At 36.5% G+C, this 8,039-nt stretch overlaps 1 long non-coding RNA gene across 1 annotated transcript; it reads left to right on the forward strand.

The window, feature by feature from the left end:
• Window positions 1-6,178: 6,178 nt before the first annotated feature.
• LOC110015028 (uncharacterized) lies at window positions 6,179-7,106 on the forward strand. Its single transcript, XR_002290083.3, has 3 exons — window positions 6,179-6,304; window positions 6,494-6,566; window positions 6,969-7,106. It is a non-coding gene; the product is annotated as an uncharacterized LOC110015028 (long non-coding RNA).
• Window positions 7,107-8,039: the final 933 nt, after the last annotated feature.

Here is an 8,039-nt window from a genome sequence, read left to right on the forward strand (position 1 = left end):
ATCCTTACAAATTTTCCGCCATGCTCTGATCCAACAACTTTCCTCTGATAAGTTTTTCTTTTATATCGGAAAAAGAAATTGGTTTTCCTAAAATTAAAACACATGATAAGAGACTAAGCTGAGCTATTATTTAGAAAGCCACAGATGATCACACAACCCCATTTTGACTGCAGGAGCAGAGGAAATTTCCTTCTGGAACAAACCAATATTCCATCAGACACTGCAAAGCTCTAATTTTGAAATTGATGTTTTTTCGGTCATATTTTTTTCTCTTCCAATGGAAGCTAAAAATGTCAGCGTTTTATTTAACTAATCATATTAGTCATTTCCTGCTAGATGACATGTTGGGTTGAAAATTCTTGGAACCAGAAACTCTATAACAATATTTAGTGTGAATTTATAATAGTAAAGTTAATGTATTGCTTTCATTTTTAGCTGAAAAAATTTTCAAAAATGTGCAAAGATGTAGTCGTTATTTTTTTCTGCTGGTCTCACTCCTTGTGTGTTTAGTTCTGCCTCAAGGCAGAGCCTCGTACACTGCCAGTGAAATGTTACCTTAAAATAGCTAAGGAGATGAACATGTTTTCTCTATGGTCCATTGCTTCTCTTTTTTCAAAAATTGCCTTCATTGTTTCTCATTTTTATAGAGCTTTAAAAATGTAGTTTTCAGCTGCAAAACAGCAGCTTTCTTGATGTTTAAAATAAATGTTGTCTCTTTGTATCTCTGCTAATCTCGTCAAGAAACAAAATGGTACGGCTTCACATTTGTTCAATGGTTCTCAATTCAAATTTAGCAAGATGTTAAGTTTTCTGTTCTCCAAACTCTTACTGAATTTTGTATTATTACCATTCTTCTTGTCGATTTTAACAATGACACATTTACAGAAATGTTCATGAACGTTTACTGTCCCTGTTCAAATAAATAGCATTGATTTGCTGCATAACAATCAGAAACATTTCACTTTAGACCATACAAAATGAGTTAGCTTGAACTGGAAATTATGGAATTCTGTATTTACAAGTATTACTAGTGTAGATGTTTGAGTTCTGCTAGATTAAAATTATATTTCCACAATTTCGTTTAACTTTGCAATAGCTGAACCACAAATAACTTGACATATGACAATTCTTTGGGGGACAATCAATAGTCTTCCCCTTTCCTGTGTTGTTTTTAGAAGAGCAGAGGCTTTCAATCTGGAAGCCTTGTAAACACACACCTGTAGAATATATATTTTTTAAAGTTTTCATTCAATAAACATGTACTTTAAGATTGATATCTGTGGCCTGCAGATTATGAGAGGCTGTTAGTTGATCCTCTTTGTTTTTTTTTACAGATTATTGAGGAGTGTAAATACTAAAATTGCATGAACATCTTGAGAGGACTGGCAGCTGTGTCATAAATTTTCACTTTAAAACCTGTATTATTGTGAAAAATGACTGAGTCAGATATTCTTTCATTTTTCTTCCTCCCTGAAAACTCAAACCCAATTTTATTGTGAAAGTCTATCCAATGAATGAATTAGAATAATCTGCTCCATATTTATACTCTTAATCCAGTCCAAAATAAAGAAAGGGTTATAATTGTTCTCATACATCTGAATTAGTATGTTTTTTTTTAATAAACTGTAGAAACACGGCAAAAAACCCTCCCTCCCATAAGCATTTTGAACTGCTGCTCTCTTACAGGCTTCTAAGAGCTCCAACATGATAAACATCGATGTTCAATCACTGATTTCTTCCCACAGCCATCAGAACATTAAACACACAGCAGCATTAAATGTTCATTACTGTTCATCACTGCAGTCTTTCGACTAACTTATTTATGAAGTTTTCCTTAATAGTTTTCACATTTCTATTTAATTTACTCTTTTTAAGAGTCTTTTATGGACTGGCTTGCCTTTGTTTGTGTTTTTATTATGTCACCAAGGTCCCTAAAACATTGTATACTGTGTAATCAAACTATGAAATAAAACACCATGATACATTCTGTACGAAGCGTTATTGGCATCTTAAGAATTAAAAAACATTTTAATGTTCAGCATTTAAAGCTGTACATTTTAACAGGAGTACCTCAAATACAGCAGAGGTTAGGGATGACATATTCAAAAGCTGACATTTTTACTGTCTTAATTAAATGATGTATATAATTAAGTCCAAAGAAAGTTGCTTAATATTCTATTTCATTCTCAGGAATGTTGTCAGTTGGTAGTCATAGATGCTGATTTCTCCTAATATAATACACTTTTTTTTTCTTTCAAAACATACTTTCTTCCAATTTACCTGATAATATTCTACCTTTATTTATGCTAGACCAAAAAATATAGTTATTAATTATTTTAAAAAAAGCAGATTTCCAAAAGAAAAGAAAATTGGTCTGTCCTGTACAAACATTTTACAAAAATCTCAACCAGGACTCCTAGTGTAAGTCCTCAAAGCACACCTGAGCTGACATCACATGTGCTGAGCTTAAACCACCAAAACAGGTGAAAAATATGGCTGGATAAAAAACACTTACTGCCATAATAAAGTAGTTTCAGGGAAAATTAGGTTCATTGAATTCAGTTTGGGTCAGCTTGTTCAGCTGTGTTTGGATTCTGCACACAATACCACAATAGTGCTTTCTGCATCAGCACCAGTTTTAATGTTTAACCAATGGTACAAAGGTTTCTGCACAAAAAAAGGTGAAACCAGGGTGATACCCCCCAAAATTACCCTTTACTGGGTAATTCAAGTGACCCAGTAAACAACAAAATGGTTTGTCCAAAAGTTTTATTTGAGATTAAGACCTAAAAATTAAAATTCTTCACTGATTGATAATTGTAAAATTGTCCCCCTCAGCTACATTTCATTATGCCTAAGTTTCCAGCTCTGATATAAATGTAAAAAAAAGGGCTTGTTTCTTTGTATTGCATCGCACAGATACTCTGAGGTTTTGTTCTCCCATTTGAAAGCTGCAGCCGTCCGTGTGTCAGCATGTCTTTATGACCGCTTTTATTCAAAACTCAGTGATTTATGGCCCCTTGAGTATCATAACCACCTCAATGATGGAACATTTGCTTTGTTAGGCAGATGTGAAATGGTACATAAAACAAACGAGAAAATCTCGCCTCACATGCTTGCTCACCAATGAGGGTGTATTCATTGCATATTCCATGATGAAAAAAATATATATTCAATGGTTCCTGTACTCACACAGTAATTATGGGATGGCTCAGAAAAAAAAGTCCAGGGGTTTTGCCCTTTCTTTTTCTATGGCACTTTTCTTCTTCTACTTCTTTTTTTATACTCAGTGCAGAAGAAAGAGTTGCAGTGGCAGCACCTGTCTCAGTAGATGAAAATTTGAGGGGTGAAAAGTGCCTTCCACGTCTCTGGGCTTCATTCAGTCTAAATCCTGTCGTTGCAGCCCAGTTTCATCAGAGCTGCATGGGTTGTTTACTCGTTACGTTTCTTTCTTTATTTAATTTTTGCTGAGGTGCAGCGGCTCAACACAAACCAACACAAACATGGAGGGGATTCACCAAATGTTCAATGTTCAGCCACAACAAAGCAGCTTTTTTCCTGTTCTGGGGACCCTCTTTTTTCAAAGGCTGCAGCATCCCTCTGCTCCTATTCATAGTCAAACACAGCCAACAGAGGAAGCAGTAAACATGGATGTTGATGTGCAGAATATGATGTTTGAGGCCAGATTGAAATTTAAATTTGTGAGTTATTTAATGAAACAAGAACAAAAAAATTGAGCAGGGGTATGTAAGGATGTTAGTCATTTCCTATGATTAACACATATCTACTTTAGTTAAATATAGCATTCAGTGAATCATCAGCTATGACCCTGCAATTATAGGAAACTGTGGTTCTGTATCGTTTAGAACATTTGCACATCAATGTTGAAATGGATAAATGGCAGTACACAACAAGCTCCTTATTTCTCATATTATTTTCCAAGAAAGTCATCTTCCAGGTTGCCCCCACATGCATTGGATTGTTTATAGATAAAAAAAAATAAAAAAGAAACTACATGTGGTAAACAATGTCACACATAGCACCTAATGACATGCATCAATGACATGCCAGCAGGGGAGCAGGAAGCCTTCCTACAATGGAAAGCTTTGCCATCAAGCTGTATTTTTACCCTAAACAACAGACCAGAATAAGTTCTTAAACAAGGATTAGTGTGTGAGCAAACCACAGTGGGAGGCAGCTCAGATAAACAAACACATTCTGTCGGATTTGGTTTAGTCTGTACTGGAAACGCACACAAACTGCACATGCTAACACCTATACATGCAGCTACCCCACATGAAAACATGGCTCAGCTCTCTGTGTGTGCAGAACGGTGGGCTCAGTGAACCAGGAAGTCATGTTAATGAAAGTGCCGGGCTTATGTGGAGTATTTTTTTGTATTGTTGTGAAACTCTCTGCATGCTTGATTGACAGAGCTTGTTCAACGGCTCTTATTTTTCCAATCAGAATGTAATTATAAAGGAAGCCTCCTGGGTTCCCCTATATGATGTGGTCACAGTAGCTAGATCACTCTCTGATAGGAGAGTGATTGCTCCCACCAATTCGATCCCTGTGAGCTGTCTTCCAGCTCTTTCTCTTAATAAATGGATCCCAAAGTGATATTTGCAATGATTTCCAGTGCAGCAAACCATTTACAAGTCTGAAACTATGAAAATATCATAAGGAAAAAATCAAAACACTGAGGTAACATTATCTTGGTCACATCATCTTCCAAGATAGGGTTAAGAAAACAATATCTGTCAGTTATAGAACAAGATGTTTGTTGGACAACACTTTCAATTGTGTTTTAATGTTTACACACGTTGAAGGAAAGCACAAACAAAGGAATGTCTGTCAGATGGTAGGAAAGAACAGAGTTTAAAATAGGTAAAAGTAAATGAACAAATAAAATGATTATAATTACAACTGTCATTAATATAGAGCACAATACTGTCATAACTACAACATTATAGTAACATTTAAACTGGAGGAAATAAGCATTTATTTAAGACTATAAAACAAATAAATACCAACAACCGAATAAAAGCATCATACTTTTCAAAAAAGAGCACATGATATTACATTAGAACAGCAATTTAACTGAATGGTGTGTTAAAAAGTTAATGTCTTTAGCTTTTTCTTAAAAATCCTCATTGTAGTTTTAAATCTCAGCTCCTGTTCTACAGAAAAGGCCCATAATGTTGATGTTGTAATGAACCAGGGGGGTATTCCAGAAAGCAGGTTATGCTAGCTCCCACGCTAAGTTTGAGGCTAAGGAAGTTGATAACCTCAGCTTTCGGTTCCAGAAATGGAGGTTTGTTTCAGGGTAGGTCAAGTTACCATGGCAACTCATGCTCTGAACATAACCTGGTCCGGAGCAGGTTTAGTTGAAGATTAGTTTGTTTACAGAGAGGTGAAACAGCATGGCGTGTCCATTTGAAGATGATTTAGTGGATGAAAAAGCTCAGATAATACTTTTTCCACCATGAGAGGGTGATAAGACCACATATGGATGTTGGAAAGATAAACTTTTTTACTTTGATCTAACTTAATTATTTGCTTCAGTTAAGATAAATCATTTTTTTGTTAGGTCACCTTAAAAAATAACACATAGTTTTCAGACAATTATTTTCCTTTCGTTCAAATTAATTCAATTTGGTCAGATGGATCAAAAGAGCAGACAGCAAAATGTGGTTTTCAGGATTTAATGTAGTGAGTCTAAAATCCAGAGCAGAGCTGGGCAAAGGTAGAAAGATGGGGTTGGCAGGTTTCTTAATAAGTCCAAAATGAGCTCCATGGATAATTGACTATCAGACAGTCAGTGAGTGAGTGGGTGGGTGATTGAGCAGGCTTTTATACTGATAGTGGTGATAGGCATGGCCGGCCCTCCCTATACGCGAATTACGCAGCCGCGTAGGGCCCCCGTCACGACCAGGGCCCCGAAGTGGCGACAAAAATTAAATAAAAAAGACCCAAATCTGGCAACCCATTTCATAGAACTTCCGTACCAACGTGCGCTCTGAATGTTGTGCATAAGAAAGTTGCCTGCACTTCATTGATCCCCCCCGTCAGCACACCTGGACCAATCTGGCAACCCAAATAATGACGTTACACCACTCTTAGCAACTATTGGTCAACATATTTGCATCTGAGCCTGGCACAGTGTCCATTTGCGAGAGGAGTTTGTTTCAATAAAGTTGGGGAAAAGAGAAAAAACGAGCACATTTTGTCACTCTGATCAACGCGACAACAAGAGAACTTAATGCCACAGAAAAAGATGAAGAACTTCAACATCAATCAAAAGGTAAGTTTGGAAGATGTTGGGGCCGTATTTTGTACATTATCCAGTATTTCTGGGCAGCTGCGCAATTTTTACGTAAGATACTAATCGATCCGTGGGGGAAGTTTGCACATAACGACCCTGTTTGTCGTAATTTCCAATGGAAAACTCGAAAATAATTCTGATTCAGTTTCTTTTTCTGCTCTCAAAAAGTATCAAAATATTGGAGGTTGTGCAGCGTCCACATCCCAAGATGATCCTGACATCACTGAAGATGTCATCTCAGGTAATTTTAAAAGCATGTAAAGTCATTAAAAAACAGTGTCTGCATAACCCTTTTTTCATAAACAGCAGCTGAAAAGTATGGAGCCCCAAACTGTTCATAATTAAATTGATAAATATGATCTCATGCAAATACACAATCAACCAATCAATCTCTTATACATATATAAAAAGATCATGAAATTGTGAAAAACCTGCACACAGATTTTAAATGAGCCACTTAACTATTAGTTTTCTGCTATAGACATCTTATTTGCTTTATCATTGATTATTCTATAATAATAATTCTTGTTTTTTAGCTGCAGAAGAAACTCCTGTCACCACATCTACTGTTGAAAGGGAAAACATTTGACTGTTTGACTTTTCACTGTTTGCTTTTGTTGAAGTTCTGTATCTCATGTTCCAGAGGCTCCAAGAGAGCCGTGTATGGAAGAGGAGCAGACTGGATCCAAAATTCCACCTACCGGTACCTCAAATCCAATTCATCCAGCTGAATGTCCAACCACACTCTCTGATCCAGTAAGAATGGATTTGTTGCAAAGAGATCCTTTTCAGACCGATAAAGACTCTGACTTTCCCAAACCCCTCTCATTGAGCTGTTGTTCTTTATTTTGGATTGTTTTATCGTTATTTGATTTTCTATTAAGTTGCTGTTTTTAATAACTTGGAGTTTTGTGAATGTCATTTGTTGAGTGCCTAATGTTACATTAAAAATATATATCTATTTATATATACAATTGTCATTCTTTTTTGTCTTTGCATTTAAAATTTGTTTGGCACCACTAAATGTGCATCCAACATGCAGGCAATATACTGTATTCAATTCTTCAGCAAAAATAATTCACAAATGTATTAATAGAGTTATCTCATTTATATTACAACAAAAGTAGCGTTTTTTTGGTGCTGCTGACCAGTTAGAGGGCCCACAAATTAAATTTCGCTTAGGGCCCCCAGAAGACCAGGGCCGGCCCTGGTGATAGGAACAATGGCTGCAGGTGTGTAGGAGGTGTGGCTTGTTGAGGCAGATCAAACCAGGAACACCCAGCTCTCCAACCAGCTCCCCGCACAAACAAAGAGACAGCAATAAAAATGCACAGGAGGAAGACGAAGACATGACAAAGACATGACATAGAGCTTCTGACTCTGGGAAGTGTGAGCAGAGTGCAAAGTTTCATTTTTTCTGATAAAGGAGAACATAAATTAAAGAATGTTAAGCTCAAAATTGTGTTTCTGAGAATGCATTTATTAAAATCATTGTGAATCAGGAGCAGGCAAAAAAAAAGGTTTGAAAAAGAGCTTATTTGTGATGCAGAAAAGAAGTTGGGTAGGCCACATACTCCCTGCTTCGCTCTACTATGAGGAGGGAGGGGGGGTTGCTCTGCACTGCCAACAGGCCTGCCCACAACTCAGTTTCTAATAAACTCCTGTCGTTCTGCAGAAAATATGTCCAAGAAAACAACACAGGTTTTCTCACAGG

Source organism: Oryzias latipes, chromosome 4 (genome assembly GCF_053564925.1).
Source record: "Oryzias latipes strain Hd-rR chromosome 4, Olatipes_Hd-rR_3.1".
Lineage (NCBI taxonomy): Eukaryota > Metazoa > Chordata > Actinopteri > Beloniformes > Adrianichthyidae > Oryzias > Oryzias latipes.